At 52.7% G+C, this 14,525-nt stretch overlaps 1 long non-coding RNA gene across 2 annotated transcripts in view; it reads left to right on the plus strand.

Moving 5' to 3' along the window:
- The first annotated feature begins 1,099 nt into the window (after positions 1–1,099).
- Positions 1,100–14,525, plus strand: part of LOC140399571 (uncharacterized) — a 586,817-nt gene continuing 573,391 nt past the window's right edge. For both annotated transcript variants that reach the window (XR_011937725.1, XR_011937726.1), the window contains exons 1-4: positions 1,100–1,251; positions 1,415–1,548; positions 1,884–1,969; positions 3,959–4,064. This is a non-coding gene — a long non-coding RNA (uncharacterized lncRNA). The remainder of the gene's footprint in view (positions 1,252–1,414; positions 1,549–1,883; positions 1,970–3,958; positions 4,065–14,525) is intronic.

Consider the following 14,525-nt stretch of genomic DNA (forward strand, 5'->3'; position numbering starts at 1 on the left):
AGGGCGACAGAGAGAGTGACACAGAGAGAAAGACGTAGACAGTGAAAGAGAGGGATAGAGTGAGAGGACACTTTGAGAGCAACAGGGACACAGAGGGAGAGAGGGACAGAGAGAGGTGGGCACACGGAGAGAGTGAGGGACACACACAGAGAAAGAGGTACACAGCGGTCAGGATCTGAGGTTTCGGGGACGTGAGTGGGTCAGGATGTGAGGGATAGGGGACATGAGGGTGTGATGGTGTGAGGGTGCCAGGACGTGAGGCAGTCAGGACATTAGGGTTATCAAACTGACCGTTTTCATTCAATCCAAATTGTTTCTTTATAAATTCTAATCTCAGGAATTAACATCAGAAGATTTCAGTGAAAAATCTGTCCGTGAACAACAAGTAAAATATGAAGTGTAACTTTGCAATGAGCTTTGTTTGTCTGGCCAGGAATCTTCTCTCTAAATGGGAGCAGAAATGAAGTTGTGTTTAACTCACATTCTGTGATTTCTTGCTGGTTTTTACTCATTCTATGGAAAGCCTTCCTCAGGCGACAGACGAATGGTCATTCCCAACATGTCAGAAATTCAGAGGGAACAAATGTGAAACAAAGACAGAAATAACGACAGGACATTGTGAATCTGTTGTTATCTGCTGAATTAACATAACCATCGACAGGACAAGTGTTACCTTTGCAGACACAGGAAACACACCGAGGGGGACATTCCTGACAGAAAGTCGGGGGTGGGGACTGCACACAGGTCACTGAGGAGATCTCAGTCCAAACTGTTTCTAATCATTTCCCAATACTATTTTAAATTATGATTCAATCCTATTGGGAGGGGAGTGAGTGAGAGAGAGATGTGGCAGATGCAGTATAACATGGATAAATGTGAGGTTATGCACTTGGGTAGAAAAAATAAGAACGTCCCTGTCTAATAATTACATTTAATCCAATTTTTTCCGGCCTGCTCAGTGAACAACACTGGTGTGGGGAAGGCCAAGGTTTCGCTGAAGTCACATTCTGTGTGTGTGGGGCTGAGCAGCAAGGAGATCAGCATCTCTTGTCACTCATTTACATGTCAATAGAGAGCTGTCCTCTGAGACAGACATTCCACACATGGCAGAGACTAGGGGTGGAGTCTGCTCACAGCTCACTGAGGATATATCTGTGTCTGAGGGACTTCAGTTCACAAACCAAAAACCCACGACACTGAAAACATTACCCCTCTGCTTCAGTGTGTGTGTGTGTGTGTGTGTGTCGCTGGGTGTGTCAATCTGTCTGTTTTGAGCTGTGCATTTTGGGTGTTGACATGTTGCTGATTGGCTCGAGATTGGAAATGTTGGACTCCTGTTGTGCTGTTTTGTATTTTTTTTTAAATGTTCCTGTTATTGTCTTTATAACCAATTTTATCTCCTTTTTTTCTCCAGAGGCATCTTTATTTGGAAAACTGGAAGGAGGTCGGGAATCCTGTGAGGAGGACGAGGGAGTGTGAATTCTTCCCGAGGGAGCGCTGGCTGAGGCCTGTTCCGCAGGCTTCACCCGGGTTATTACCCTGACTGAGGTTTCATTTTAATATTGGAGGGATCAAAGAGAGTGAGGGAGGGAGACATAAATATGTATAAGAGGTACAGAGAGACAGCAAGAAACACAAGAGAAGGGGATTTTCACAGTAACTTCATTGCAGTATTAATGTAAGCCTAATTGTGATAATAAAAAGATTTTGAGTATTAATTGTCTCTCAATCTTTTTTAACCTCTGGTTGAAAGCTGTGACTTATTTGTATTCGGATGTTGCTGAGGAGTTGTAAAACTGAAAAGGGGACCCTGGGCTCTCGCTGTATTAAATAGTTTCAATCTTTTCCAGTGGTTTAGTTAATTTTCTCCCTCTTTTTCCCAGGAATTTGAATTTTGAAAGACTGCAATGTGAGCAGGAATCTTTGGACAAGTGGATGGACTGAGGCCTACTCCACAGGCCGCACTCACGTGAGTTGTCTCTTTATTGCCTCCCCGGCCTTGCACTTAGACACAAACACATTAACCCTTTGGTGGGCGGCAAAGAGTAAAATACAAATCTGGAATATGAAGCTGTCTAATTTTGTTCCAAAATGACAGGGGTTATATTGATTCTGAGCGTCCCAGCGGTGGGGGGGGGGATGATGGGGGTGGGGGGGGTGGGGCATTTCACTGTTTCAGCCAATCTCTGCAATCTGGGAGAGAGAGCGAGAGAAATCTCAGATCAGAAACTCTGAACTCACTTTTGAAAGTGGTCATCATTTGTTGGGCTCTCCCTGTGCCCAGGTTGCCTGCAGAATTCACAAAATTAACGATAGTGGGGTCACTTTTAAAATGAATCCATTGACTGTAAAGTAATCTCGATTGCCCGGAATTAAAGTCCCTTAACTTGAAGCGGGTATAATTCTGGAATGAAGCCTGTGTTTTAGGCCGAGACACAAGTTTTTTTTTTAGAAAATACAGCACAGAACAGGCCTTTCGGCCCACAATGTTGTGCCGAACCTTTGTCCTAGATTAATCATAGATTATCATTGAATTTACAGTGCAGAAGGAGGCCATTCGGCCCTTTGAGTCTGCACCGGCTCTTGGAAAGAGCACCCTACCCAAACTCAACACCTCCACCCAACACAAAGGGCGATTTTGGACACTAAGGGCAATTTTTCATGGCCAATCCACCTAACCTGCACATCTTTGGACTGTGGGAGGAAACCGGAGCACCCGGAGGAAACCCACGCAGACAAGGGGAGGATGTGCAGACTCCGCACAGACAGTGATCCAAGCCGGAATCGAACCTGGGACCCTGGAGCTGTGAAGCAATTGTGCTATCCACAATGCTACCGTGCTGCCCTTAAGAACAAATAAATCTACACTATATCATTTAACCGTAATCCATGTAACTATCCAATAGCTGCTTGAAGGTCCCGAATGTTTCCGATTCAACTACTTCCACAGGCAGTGCATTCCATGCCCCCACTACTCTCTGGGTAAAGAACCTACCTCTGACATCCCTCCTATATCTTCCACCTTTCACCTTAAATTTATGTCCCCTTGTAATGGTTTGTTCCACCCGGGGGAAAAGTCTCTGACTGTCTACTCTTATCTATTCCCCTGATCATCTTATAAACCTCTACCAAGTCGCCCCTCATCCTTCTCCGTTCTAATGAGAAAAGGCCTAGCACCCTCAACCTTTCCTCATAAGACCTACTCTCCATTCCAGGCAACATCCTGGTAAAGTATGAGGGTGAAATTAAATTTGCAGGAGGTCATTTGAATTCAGTTTGCTGTGGTTATGAATGTTGGATTCCTGTGTGTGACCCTGTCTCTCTTTCTTTCTCCTTCCCAACTATTAGAATGAGAGTGAGAAAGAGAGAGAGAGTACAGAAAGAGTGTGAGGCTGGGGGGTAATGGAGATTAGAGAGAGGGAGAGGAGAAAGAAAGAGAGGGTGGAGGGAGAGGGAGGTCGTGAAAAAGAGAGGCTTTCTCTCCCTTTCTGTCTTCTTTCCATTCTTGCCTCTCTCTCTCTCTCTGTCTCCCCTGCTTTCTGCCTCTATCTGTCCATTTCTCTCCAGCTTTTTAGTGTCTCTTTAAACCTTTAATCGAAGAAAACCACCCCACAAACTGCAATGGGGAGTCTCATCACATCTTTCTGGGGATACCCTGATTAGGGAAATAAATAGAAATAAATGCTGGGAGGGTGATGAGGGATAACGAGGGAGACAGAAATATGAATGAGAGGGATAGAGAGACCGAATGAGATAGCGAGAGAGAGAGAAAGAGAAACACAAGGGAAGCGGGAACTATCTCTCAATCGTTTTTATTCTGTGGTTTATAACTGAGATTATTGTAGGTGGATGTTGCTGAGAGTGTGTGTAACTGAGAGGGGGAATCTTGGCCTCTTGCTGTGCTACAAGTTTAAACATTTTCCTGCGTTTTAGTTAATTTTCTCCCTCTTTTCCCCAGGAATTTGAACTTTGAAGACTGCAGTGCGACCATGAATCTTTGGACAAAGGCTATTCTCCAGAGGACAAGTGGATGGACTGAGGCCTACTCCACAGGCCGCACTCACGTGAGTTGTCTCTTTATTGCTGCCCCGGCCTTGCACTTAGACACAAACACATTAACCCTTTGGTGGGCGGCAAAGAGTAAAATACAAATCTGGCATATGAAGCTGTCTAATTTTGTTCCAAAATAACAGGGGTTATATTAATTCTGAGCGTCTCAGGTATTTGTGGTGGGGTAGGGGGTAGGGGGCGGGGGGGGGGGGATTTCACGATTTCAGCCACTCTCTGCAACCTGGTAGCAAATGTAAACGACACTCAACACTGCCGACTGCACCTTCTGGGATCTTTCTGTGTGCCAATGGATTTCGTTTTAGAAAGGTTTTTCTTCATTTTAAGAGGCAGTTTAACTCTTTCAGAAACTGAAGGGACTTCTCCAGGGATGTTCCAATCCACACATGACACGGCGGTGGGGGTGGGGTTGTTAGGTGCAGTGGGGAATGGGGCACCCAGCAGTAGTGAGGGTGGGAGGGAGGAAGGACAGTGTCCCATCGGTTAGGTCCAGATAGCTGCCGCTGTGGGATCTTGCTGTTCACTCAGCAACAGTGACCACAACTCTTACAATAAAATAGCTCTCCCAGTGTTTGCGTGGGTTTCGCCCCCACAACCCAAAGATGTGCAGGCTCGGGGGACTGGCCACGCGGAATTGTCCCTGAATTGGAAAAAATGAATTGGGCACTCTAAATTTATAAAAATAAATAAATAAATCTACAGTCCCTACTTCTTAAAAAAAAACAATGAAATAGCTCACAGACTGCAAAGTGGGTTTGAAGGTCTCGAATGTTAAAGTTTTAAACTTGAGTGGTTGCGAACGAGGGAGTTAATGAAACCTTCCTGCTGCACTGACGGGATATTCAGCCAGATCTCATAGCCGCTGAGAGAGAAATCCACCATCAGAAACTCGGAACTCAATTTGGAAAGTGTCACCATTTTGGGGATCTCCCCGTGCACAAGTTGCCTGCAGAATTCCGGAAATGAACCAACAGTGGGGTCACTTTAATAATGAATCCATCGACTGTAAAGTAATCTCGAATTATAGTCCCTTAATTTGAAGCGGGGATAATTCTGGAATAAAGCCTGTGTTTTAGGCCGAGATTTAAATGTGAGGGTGAAATGAAATTGACAGGGGGCCATTTGAATTCAGTTTGCTGTGGTAGTGATTGTTCGATTCCTGTGTGTGACCATCTCAGTCTCTCCATCCCTCTCAGTCTCTCACCCTCTCAGTCTCTCTCACCCTCTCAGCCTCTCTCTCCCTCTCAGTCTCTCTCACCCTCTCAGTCTCTCTCCCTCTCAGCCTCTCTCTCCCTCTCAGTCTCTCTCTCCCTCTCAGTCTCTCACCCTCTCAGTCTCTCACCCGCTCTCTCCCTCTCAGTCTCTCTCCCTCTCAGTCTCTCACCCTCTCAGTCTTTCCCTCCCTCTCAGTCTCTCCCTCTCTCTCTCCCTCTCAGTCTCACCCCCTCTCAGCCTCTCCCTCCCTCTCAATCTCTCACCCTCTCAGTCTCTCTCCCTCTCAGTCTCTCTCTCTCCCTCTCAGTCTCTCCCCCTCTCAGCCTCTCCCTCCCTCTCAATCTCTCACCCTCTCAATCTCTCCCTCTCAGTCTCTCCCTCTCTCTCTCTCTCCCTCTCAGTCTCTCACCCTCTCAGTCTCTCCCTCTCAGTCTCTCTCCCGCTCAGTCTCTCTCTCCCTCTCAGTCTCTCTCTCCCTCTCAGTCTCTCCCCCTCTCAGCCTCTCCCTCCCTCTCAATCTCTCACCCTCTCAATCTCTCCCTCTCAGTCTCTCCCTCTCTCTCTCTCTCCCTCTCAGTCTCTCACCCTCTCAGTCTCTCCCTCTCAGTCTCTCTCCCTCTCAGTCTCTCTCTCCCTCTCAGTCTCTCTCTCCCTCTCAGTCTCTCACCCTCTCAGTCTCTCTCGCCCTCTCAGCCTCTCTCACCCTCTCAGTCTCTCTCCCTCTCAGCCTCTCTCTCCCTCTCAGTCTCCCTCACCCTCTCAGCCTCTCTCCCCCTCTCAGCCTCTCTCACCCTCTCAATCTCTCGCCCTCTCAGTCTCTCTCTCCCTCTCAGCCTCTCCCTCTCAGCCTCTCCCTCTCAGTCTCTCTATCCCTCTCAGCCTCTCAGTCCCTCTCAGCCTCTCTTTCCCTCTCAGTCCCTCTGCCTCTCAGCTTCTCTCTCCCTCTCAGTCTCTCTCTCCCTCTCAGCCTCTCTCCCTCTCAGTCTCTCTCTCCCAGTCTCTCACCCTCTCAGTCTCTCGCCCTCTCAGTCTCTCTCTCCCTCTCAGACTCTTTCTCCCTCTCAGTCTCTCTCAGCCTCTCTCCCTCTCAGTCGCTTTCTCCCTCTCAGTCTCTCTCTCCCTCTCAGTCTCTCTCACCCTCTCAGCCTCTCTCACCCTCTCAGCCTCTCTCCCTCTCAGTCTCTCTCTCCCTCTCAGTCTCTCTCGCCCTCTCACCCTCTCAGTCTCTCTCCCTCTTAGCCTCCCTCACCCTCTCAGCCTCTCTCCCTCTCAGCCTCTCTCTCCCTCTCAGTCTCTCTCCCTCTCTGTCTCTCTCTCCCTCTCAGCTTCTCTCTCCCTCTCAACCTCTCAGTCTCTCTCAACCTCTCAGTTTCTCTCCCTCCTGAGACAGTCGATTTGAAAATGTCCTGAGACAGCCCTGTCCTGTCCTGAGACAGTCGATTTGAAAATGTCCTGAGACAGCCCTGTCCTGTCCTGAGACAATCGATTTGAAAATGTCCTGAGACAGCCCTGTCCTGTCCTCAGACGGTCGATTTGAAAATGTCCTGAGACAGCCCTGTCCTGTCCTGAGACAGTCGATTTGAAAAAGTCCTGAGACAGCCCTGTCCTGTCCTGAGACAGCCGATTTGAAAATGTCCTGAGACAGCCCTGTCCTGTCCTGAGACAGTCGATTTGAAAATGTCCTGAGAGAGCCCTGTCCTGTTCTGAGACAGTCGATTTGAAAACGTTCTGAGACAGCCCTGTCCTGTCCTGAGACAGTCGATTTGAAAAAGTCCTGAGACAGCCCTGTCCTGTCCTGAGACAGTCGATTTGAAAATGTCCTGAGACAGCCCTGTCCTGTTCTGAGACAGTCGATTTGAAAATGTCCTGAGACAGCCCTGTCCTGTCCTGAGACAGTCGATTTGAAAATGTCCTGAGACAGCCCTGTCCTGTCCTGAGACAGTCGATTTGAAAATGTCCTGAGACAGCCCTGTCCTGTCCTGAGACAGTCGATTTGAAAATGTCCTGGGACAGCCCTGTCCTGTCCTGAGACAGTCGATTTGAAAATGTCCTGGGACAGCCCTGTCCTGTCCTGAGACGGTCGATTTGAAAATGTCCTGGGACAGCTCTGTCCTGTCCTGAGACAGTCGATTTGAAAATGTCCTGGGACAGCCCTGTCCTGTCCTGAGACAGTCGATTTGAAAATGCCTCCAGAGGGAAAGAGACGGGGTGTGGGAGAAATTCCCTGTCTCACTCTTCCCCACCGCATCCCCCTCCCCTCACCGAGCCTCCCTCTCCAGCTATTTCCCTCTATATTTCCTCTTCCAATAAAATGATAAAAACACCAATGTGATTTGTCGTTATTTGAATGGGGAGGCTGGTGGGGGTGGGGAATGTGTGTGTGTGTGTGGGGGTGGGGTGTGTGTGTGGGGGGGGGGGTGCGTGTGGGGGGGTGGTGTGGGGGTGGGATGTGTTTGTGTGGGGGTGGGGTGTGTGTGTGTGTGGGGGGGTGGGGAATGTGTGTGTGGGGGGGGGGGTGTGAGGGAGGGGTGTGTGTGTGTGTGGGGGTGTGGAATGTGTGTGTGTGGGGTTGGGGTGTGTGTGTGGGGGTGGGGGTGGGGTGTGTGGGGGTGGGGGTGGGGGTGGGGGTGGGGGTGGGGGGGGGCTGTGGGGGGAGGGGTTGTTCAGAGAGCCGCAGGATCTGGGCTGGGCTCCTGTCTCCATCATGTTTATTTTCTGTGGGATCCTGCTGTGCGCACTGCAACATGTAACCATGAACGTGTCGACGTCCATCATGTTGCCGAGGAGCTGGAATTGAAGTTGTAAATGTGAGGCTGTGTCAGGGACTGTTTCTAATCCCGGAATATCTCCTGTGCTGAAGACGGACTGATTAGTGAAGTGATGGTGATGGGGAGGGGGGTGCGTGTGTGTGGGGAGAGGTGGGGGGTTAATTCAGCTCGCTGAGTTCTCCAAAGTCTCCAGTCCCCCCCCCCCCCCCACCCCCCACCCCTGCCCCACTGCCAGTGGAAAGAGGGGCTTCCATTCAATCAGAGAATTTCCCAATCGCACGGTGCCCGTGTGTAACTGTGATTAATGTCACGGTTCCTTATGAAAGCCCAGCGGACCATTTGAATCAACTTTTACTGAGTTTCTGCTTGTCCCATTCTCAGTCTCTCTCCCTCTCTCAGTCTCTCTCGCTCTCTCTCAGCCTCTCTCCCTCTCTCTGTCTCTCTCTACCTCTCTCTGTCTCTCACCCCCACTGTTCCTCTCCCTCTCAACCTCTCTCCCTCTCAGCCTCTCTCCCTCTCAGACTCTCACCCTCTCTCCCTCTCAGCCTCTCTCCCTCTCAGCCTCTCTCCCACTCAGCCTCTCTCCCTCTCAGCCTCTCACCCTCTCTCCCTCTCAGCCTCTCTCCCTCTCAGCCTCTCACCCTCTCATCCTCTCTCCCTCTCAGCCTCTCTCCCTCTCACCCTCTCTCCCTCTCAGCCTCTCACCCTCTCTCCCTCTCAGCCTCTCACCCTCTCTCCCTCTCAGCCTGTCTCCCTCAGCCTCTCAGCCTCTCTCCCTCTCAGCCTCTCACCCACTCAGCCTCTCACCCTCTCTCCCTCTCAGCCTCTCTCCCTCTCACCCTCTCTCCCTCTCAGCCTCTCACTCTCTCACCCTCTCACCCTCACTCCCTCTCAGCCTCTCAGCCTCTCTCCCTCTCAGCCTCTCACCCTCTCACCCTCTCTCCCTCTCAGCCTCTCAGCCTCTCAGCCTCTCTCCCTCTCAGCCTCTCACCCTCTCTCCCTCTCAGCCTCTCTCCCTCTCACCCTCTCTCCCTCTCAGCCTCTCACTCTCTCACCCTCTCACCCTCTCTCCCTCTCAGCCTCTCAGCCTCTCTCCCTCTCAGCCTCTCAGCCTCTCTCCCTCTCAGCCTCTCACCCTTTCTCCCTCTCAGCCTCTCACCCTCTCTCCCTCTCAGCCCCTCACCCTCTCTCCCTCTCAGCCTCTCTCCCTCTCTCCCTCTCAGTCTCTCTCTCCCTCTCAGTCTCTCTCGCCCTCAGCCTCTCTCCCTCAGCTTCTCAGCCTCTCTCCCTCTCAGTCTCTTTCCCTCTCAGTCTCTCCCTCTCAGTCTCTCACCCGCTCAGTCTCTCTCCCTCTCAGCCTCTCTCCCTCTCAGCCTCTCTCCCTCTCAGTCTCTCTCCCTCTCAGTCTCTCACCCTCTCAGCCTCTCTCCCTCTCAGTCTCTCTCCCTCTCAGTCTCTCTCCCTCAGCCTCTCTCCCTCTCAGTCTCTCTCACCCTCTCAGTCTTTCTCCCTCTCAGTCCCTCTCTCTCTCCGTCTCTCTCCCTCTCAGTCTCTCTCTCCCTCTCAGTCTCTCTCCCTCTCAGTCTCTCTCTCCCTCTCAGTCTCTCTCCCTCTCAGCCTCTCTCTCCCTCTCAGTCTCTCTCCCTCACAGTCTCTCTCTCCCTCTCTGTCTCTCTCCCTCTCAGCCTCTCACTCCCTCTCAGTCTCTCTCCCTCTCAGTCTCTCTCTCCCTCTCAGTCTCTCTCCATGTCAGTCTCTCTCCCTCTCAGTCTCTCTCTGCCTCTCAGTCTCTCTCCCTCTCTGTCTCTCTCCCTCTCTGTCTCTCTCCCTCTCAGTCTCTCTCCCTCTCTGTCTCTCTCCCTCTCTGTCTCTCTCCCTCTCAGTCTCTCTCACCATCTCAGTCACTCTCCCTCTCAGTCTCTCTCCCTCTCAGTCTCTCTCACCCTCTCAGTCTCTCTCCCTCTCAGCCTCTCTCTCCCTCGCAGTCTCTCACCCTCTCAGCCTCTCTCCCTCTCAGTCTCTCTCCCTCTCAGTCTCTCTCCCTCTCAGTCTCTCTCCCTCTCAGTCTCTCTCCCTCTCAGTCTCTCTCACCCTCAGTCTCTCTCCCTCTCAGTCTCTCTCCCTCTCAGTCTCTCTCACCCTCTCAGTCTCTCACCCTCTCAGTCTCTCTCTCCCTCTCAGCCTCTCACCCTCTCTGTCTCTCTCCCTCTCTGTCTCTCTCCCTCTCAGTCTCTCTCCCTCTCAGTCTCTCTCCCTCTCAGTCTCTCTCCCTCTCAGTCTCTCTCCCTCTCAGCCTCTCTGTCTCTCTCTCCCTCTCAGTCTCTCTCCCTCTCAGTCCCTCTCCCTCAGTCTCTCTCACTCTCTGTCTCTCTCCCTCTCTGTCTCTCTCCCTCTCAGTCTCTCTCTCCCTCTCAGTCTCTCTCACCCTCTCAGTCTCTCTCCCTCTCAGTCTCTCTCTCCCTCTCTCCCTCTCAGTCTCTCTCCCTCTCAGTCTCTCTCCCTCTCAGTCTCTCTCTCCCTCTCAGTCTCTCTCCCTCTCAGTCTCTCTCCCTGTCAGTCTCTCTCCCTCTCAGTCTCTCTCACTCTCTGTCTCTCTCCCTCTCTGTCTCTCTCCCTCTCAGTCTCTCTCTCCCTCTCAGTCTCTCTCACCCTCTCAGTCTCTCTCCCTCTCAGTCTCTCTCTGTCTCTCTCCCTCTCAGTCTCTCTCCCTCTCAGTCTCTCTCCCTCTCAGTCTCTCTCCCTCTCAGTCTCTCTCTCCCTCTCAGTCTCTCTCCCTCTCAGTCTCTCTCTCCATCTCAGTCTCTCTCCCTCTCAGCCTCTCTCCCTCTCTGTCTCTCACCCTCTCAGTCTCTCTCCCTCTCCGTCTCTCTCCCTCTCAGTCTCTCTCCCTCTCAGTCTCTCTCCGTCACTCTCCCTCAGTCTCTCTCCCTCTCAGTCTCTCTCCCTCTCAGTCTCTCTCCCTCTCAGCCTCTCTCCCTCTCTGTCTCTCACCCTCTCAGTCTCTCTCCCTCTCCGTCTCTCTCCCTCTCAGTCTCTCTCCCTCTCAGTCTCTCTCCGTCTCTCTCCCTCTCAGTCTCTCTCCCTCTCAGTCTCTCTCTCTCTCCGTCTCTCTCCCTCTCAGTCTCTCACCCTCTCAGCCTCTCTCTCCCTCTCAGTCTCTCTCCCTCTCAGCCTCTCTCCCTCTCAGTCTCTCTCTCCCTCTCAGTCTCTCTCCCTCTCAGTCTCTCTCCCTCACAGCCTCTCTCCCTCTCTGTCTCTCACCCTCTCAGTCTCTCTCCCTCTCCGTCTCTCTCCCTCTCAGTCTCTCCCTCTCAGTCTCTCTCCCTCTCAGCCTCTCACCCTCTCAGCCTCTCTCACCCTCTCAGTCTCTCTCCCTCTCCGTCTCTCTCCCTCTCAGTCTCTCTCCCTCTCAGCCTCTCTCCCTCTCTGTCTCTCACCCTCTCAGTCTCTCTCCCTCTCCGTCTCTCTCCCTCCCAGTCTCTCTCCCTCTCAGTCCCTCTCCCTCTCAGTCTCTCCCTCTCAGTCTCTCTCCCTCTCAGTCTCTCTCCCTCTCTGTCTCTCACCCTCTCAGTCTCTCTCCCTCTCCGTCTCTCTCCCTCTCAGTCTCTCTCCCTCTCAGTCTCTCTCCGTCTCTCTCCCTCTCAGTCTCTCTCCCTCTCAGTCTCTCTCTCTCTCTCCGTCTCTCTCCCTCTCAGTCTCTCACCCTCTCAGCCTCTCTCTCCCTCTCAGTCTCTCTCCCTCTCAGCCTCTCTCCCTCTCAGTCTCTCTCCCTCTCAGTCTCTCTCCCTCTCAGTCTCTCTCCCTCTCAACCTCTCACCGTCTCTCTCCCTCTCTGTCTCTCTCCCTCTCAGCCTCTCTCCCTCTCCGTCTCTCTCCCTCTCTGTCTCTCTCTCCCTCTCAGCCTCTCTCCCTCTCAGTCTCTCTCCCTCTCAGTCCCTCTCCCTCTCAGTCTCTCTCACCCTCTCAGCCTCTCTCTCCCTCTCAGTCTCTCTCCCTCTCAGTCTCTCTCCCTCTCAGTCTCTCTCCGTCTCTCTCCCTCTCTGTCTCTCTCCCTCTCAGCCTCTCTCCCTCTCAGCCTCTCTCCCTCTCAGTCTCTCTCCCTCTCAGTCCCTCTCCCTCTCAGTCTCTCTCCCTCTCAGTCTCTCTCACCCTCTCAGCCTCTCTCTCCCTCTCAGTCTCTCTCCCTCTCAGTCTCTCTCTCCCTCTCAGCCTCTCTCCCTCTCAGTCTCTCTCCCTCTCAGTCCCTCACCCTCTCAGTCTCTCTCACCCTCTCAGCCTCTCTCTCCCTCTCAGTCTCTCTCCCTCTCAGTCTCTCTCCCTCTCAGTCTCTCTCCCTCTCAGTCTCTCTCTCCCTCTCAGTCTCTCTCTCAGCCTCTCTCTCCCTCTCAGTCTCTCTCCCTCTCAGTCTCTCTCCCTCAGTCTCTCTCACTCTCTGTCTCTCTCCCTCTCAGTCCCTCTCCCTCTCAGTCTCTCTCACCCTCTCAGCCTCTCTCTCCCTCTCAGTCTCTTTCCCTCTCAGTCTCTCTCCCTCTCAGTCTCTCTCCCTCTCAGTCTCTCTCTCCCTCTCAGTCTCTCTCTCAGCCTCTCTTCCTCTCTGTCTCTCCCCCTCTCAGTCTCTCTCTCAGCCTCTCTCTCCCTCTCAGTCTCTCTCCCTCTCAGTCTCTCTCCCTCTCAGTCTCTCACCCTCTCAGTCTCTCTCACCCTCTCAGTCTTTCTCCCTCTCAGTCCCTCTCTCTCTCCGTCTCTCTCCCTCTCAGTCTCTCTCTCCCTCTCAGTATCTCTCCCTCTCAGTCTCTCTCGGTCTCTCTCCCTCTCAGCCTCTCCCTCCCTCTCAGTCTCTCTCCCTCTCAGTCTCTCTCCCTCTCAGCCCCTCTCCCTCTCAGCCTCTCACTCCCTCTCAGTCTCTCTCCCTCTCAGTCTCTCTCCCTCTCAGTCTCTCTCCCTCTCAGCCCCTCTCCCTCTCAGCCTCTCACTCCCTCTCAGCCTCTCTCCCTCTCAGTCTCTCTCTCTCTCAGTCTCTCTCCCTCTCAGCCTCTCACTCCCTCTCAGTCTCACTCCCTCTCAGTCTCTCTCCCTCTCAGTCTCTCTCTGCCTCTCAGTCTCTCTCCCTCTCAGTCTCTCTCCCTCTCAGTCTCTCTCCCTCTCAGTCTCTCTCCCTCTCAGTCTCTCTCACCCTCTCAGTCTCTCTCCCTCTCAGCCTCTCACCCTCTCTGTCTCTCTCCCTCTCTGTCTCTATCCCTCTCAGTCTCTCTCACCATCTCAGTCACTCTCCCTCTCAGTCTTTCTCACCCTCTCAGTCTCTCTCCCTCTCAGTCTCTCTCCCTCTCAGTCTCTCTCCCTCTCAGTCTCTCTCCCTCTCAGTCTCTCTCACCCTCTCAGTCTCTCTCCCTCTCAGCCTCTCACCCTCTCTGTCTCTCTCCCTCTCTGTCTCTATCCCTCTCAGTCTCTCTCCCTCTCAGTCTCTCTCCCTCTCAGTCTCTCTCCCTCTCTGTCTCTCTCCCTCTCAGTCTCTCTCCCTCTCAGTCTCTCTCCCTCTCTGTCTCTCTCCCTCTCAGTCTCTCTCACCATCTCAGTCACTCTCCCTCTCAGTCTCTCTCACCCTCTCAGTCTCTCTCCCTCTCAGTCTCTCTCCCTCTCTGTCTCTCTCCCTCTCAGTCTCTCTCCCTCTCAGTCTCTCTCCCTCTCTGTCTCTCTCCCTCTCAGTCTCTCTCACCATCTCAGTCACTCTCCCTCTCAGTCTCTCTCACCCTCTCAGTCTCTCTCCCTCTCAGTCTCTCTCCCTCTCAGTCTCTCTCCCTCTCTGTCTCTCTCCCTCTCAGCCTCTCACCCTCTCTGTCTCTCTCCCTCTCTGTCTCTCTCCCTCTCAGTCTCTCTCCCTCTCAGCCTCTCACCCTCTCTGTCTCTCTCCCTCTCAGTCTCTCTCCCTCTCTGTCTCTCTCCCTCTCAGTCTCTCTCCCTCTCAGTCTCTCTCCCTCTCAGTCTCTCTCTCCCTCTCAGTCTCTCTCACTCTCAGTCTCTCTCCCTCTCAGTCTCTCTCCCTCTCAGTCCCTCTCCCTCTCCCTCATTCCCTCTCCCTCTCTGTCTCTCTCCCTCTCAGTCTCTCTTCCTCTCAGTCTCTCTCTCCCTCTCAGTCTCTCTCCCTCTCAGCCTCTCTCCCTCTCAGTCTCTCTCAACCTCTCAGTCTCTCTCCCTCTCAGCCTCTCACCCTCTCTGTCTCTCTCCCTCTCTGTCTCTCTCCCTCTCAGTCTCTCTCACCCTCTCAGTCTCTCTCCCTCTCTCCCTCTCACCATCTCTCCCTCTCAGCCTCTCACTCTCTCACCCTCTCACCCTCTCTCCCTCTCAGCCTCTCAGCCTCTCTCCCTCTCAGTCTCTCTCTCCCTCTCAGTCTCTCTCTCCCTCTCAGCCTCTCACCCTCTCTCCCTCTCAGCCTCTCACTCTCTCACCCTCTCACCCTCTCTCCCTCTCAGCCTCTCA

This window comes from Scyliorhinus torazame, chromosome 23 (assembly GCF_047496885.1).
Source record: "Scyliorhinus torazame isolate Kashiwa2021f chromosome 23, sScyTor2.1, whole genome shotgun sequence".
Classification (NCBI taxonomy): Eukaryota; Metazoa; Chordata; class Chondrichthyes; order Carcharhiniformes; family Scyliorhinidae; genus Scyliorhinus; species Scyliorhinus torazame.